Source organism: Bombus huntii, unplaced genomic scaffold, assembly GCF_024542735.1.
Source record: "Bombus huntii isolate Logan2020A unplaced genomic scaffold, iyBomHunt1.1 ctg00000084.1, whole genome shotgun sequence".
In the NCBI taxonomy this organism is placed as follows: domain Eukaryota; kingdom Metazoa; phylum Arthropoda; class Insecta; order Hymenoptera; family Apidae; genus Bombus; species Bombus huntii.
This window is the reverse complement of record NW_026099339.1, coordinates 86,136-88,973: the sequence shown is the minus strand read 5'-3', so window position 1 is coordinate 88,973 and position 2,838 is coordinate 86,136. Positions and strand designations below refer to the sequence as shown.

Here is a 2,838-nt window from a genome sequence, read left to right as displayed (position 1 = left end):
TTAAACAATTATCCTCCCTTAGATCATTCACTAATTGAAATTCCTTTAATTATAAATAATAAAATTAAAAATATTTTTAATAATTAAAATTTAAAAATTTATTAATAAATAATATATATATATATATATAATTATTAATATGGCAGATTAGTGCTTTGAATGTAAAATTCAATTATAAAGATTTTTATCTTTTATTAATAAATTAATTTAATAAAATTATATAATGAATTTCAAATTCAAATAAATTTTAATTATTAAAAATTTCTACATGAAATATATTTACATTTCAAGATTCAAATTCTTTTTATTCTGATAATTTAATTTCCTTTCATAATTTAACTATAATAATAATAATTATTATTATTTCTTTAACAACATTTTTTATTATAGATTTTATATATAATAATTATTTAAATCTAACTCTTTTAAAAAATCATACAATTGAAATTATTTGAACTTTATCTCCTATAATTATTTTAATAATTATTTGTTTTCCATCTTTAAAAATTTTATATTATATCGATGAAATTGTAAATCCTCATTTTTCTATTAAAGCTATTGGCCATCAATGATATTGATCTTATGAATATCCAGAATTTAATAATTATGAATTTGATTCATATATATTAAATTATGAACTAATAAATCAATTTCGATTATTAGAAACTGATAATCGATTAATTATTCCATTTAAAATTTCTATACGAATAATTATTTCTTCATTAGATGTTATTCATTCATGAACTATTCCATCATTAGGAATTAAAGTAGATGCTATTCCTGGTCGAATTAATCAATTAAATTTATTTTGTATTCGTCCAGGAATTTATTTTGGACAATGCTCTGAAATTTGTGGAATAAATCATAGATTTATACCTATTATATTAGAAAGAACTTCTTATGAATTATTTATAAATTGAATTAAAAATAAAATTTGAAAAATTAGTTAATTTAAATAACATTAGATTGTCATTCTAAAATTAATATTTTATTATTATTTTTCTATCATTAGATGTCTGAAATAAAGAATTGATCTTTTAAATCAATTATAGTAATTAAAATTTACTTCTAATGAATACCACAAATAATACCTATTAATTGATTAGTTATCTTTATAATATGTTTAATATGTTTATTTACTATTATAATTTTAATAAATTCATTTTTATTATATATTATCATAAAAAATATTTATAATATAAGTAATAATAATAATAATAATAATAATAATAAAAATAATTTAATTAAAAAATGAAAATGATTATGATAAACAATTTATTTGAAATATTTGATCCTTCAATTAATAATTATATTCAATTAAATTGAATTTTTATAATTTTACCAATTATTTTATTTCCAAATTCATATTGATTAATTCCTTCACGAATTTTAATAATTTTTAAATTATTTATTGAATATTTATTTAATGAATTTAAAATAATTATAACTAATAAATATTCAATACATATTTTTTCATTCTTAAGAATTATAATTTATATTATAATATTAAATTTATTTAGATTAATTCCTTATATCTTTACATCAACAAGACATTTAATATTTAATCTATCAATAGCATTATCTTTATGATTAAGATTTTTAATTTACTCAATTATTAATTTTCCTATAAAAACTTTAAGACATTTAGTACCATTAAATTCTCCAAAATTTTTAATAAATTTTATAGTAATTATTGAACTTATTAGACTTTTTATTCGCCCTTGAACATTATCAATTCGTCTTTCAGCAAATTTAATTTCAGGACATCTTATTCTTATTTTACTAAGAAATTTTATAATAAACTTCATTATTTTATCACCATTAACTTTAATAATTCAAAATATATTATTAATTCTAGAAATTTCAATAGCTTTAATTCAAGCTTATGTATTCTCAATTTTATTAACATTATATTTTTCTGAATCAAATTAATGAAAAAAAACTTTCCTTTTCATATTGTTACTATTAGACCATGACCAATTATTGTCTCTTTTAATACTATAAATATATTATTAAGAACAATTCCGACATATGTTGTGTCCGACACAACAATATGATTCCGAGATATTATTCGAGAAAGAACATTTCAAGGAATACATTCTTTTTATATTTTATCAATAATAAAATTTAGAATAATTATATTTATTATTTCTGAACTATTTTTTTTTATTTCATTTTTTTGAACATTCTTCCATAATTCAATTTCTCCTTCAATTGAAATTAATTTAATATGACCACCTAAAATAATTAAATTTTTTAATCCATTTGAAATCCCTTTATTAAACTCAATTATTTTAATTATATCAGGATTTTCAGTAACATTAAGACATTATAATATATTAAATAACAAATTTAAATCAAGAATATCAATATTAATATCAACAATTTTTTTAGGATTTTATTTTAATTTTATACAAATTTTTGAATATTATAATTCATTCTTCTGTATTAATGATAGAATTTTTGAATCTATTTTTTTTTTTTATCCACTGGTTTTCATGGTATTCATGTCTTAATTGGAACATTATTTTTACTATATTCTTTAATTCGAATAATAAAAAATCATTTTTCAACAATTCATCATATTAATTTTGAATTCGCTATTTGATATTGACATTTTGTTGATGTAATTTGATTATTCATTTACATATTTTATTATATCATTATAAATTAAATTAAATTTTAAATATATAGTATAATTAAATTACATTTAATTTCCAATTAAAAAATTTAATATTAAATTAATATATTTAATTAATATAATTTATTATTTATTAATTTTTATAATTTTAATAATTATTTTTTTATTAAATAAATTTTTATCAATATATAAAAAAT

General features: G+C 15.5%; 1 pseudogene; it reads left to right on the top strand.

Annotated features, from left to right (window-relative positions):
* The first annotated feature begins 266 nt into the window (after positions 1–266).
* LOC126876594 (cytochrome c oxidase subunit 2-like) lies at positions 267–1,006 on the top strand (annotated as a pseudogene).
* The last annotated feature ends 1,832 nt before the right edge of the window (positions 1,007–2,838 follow it).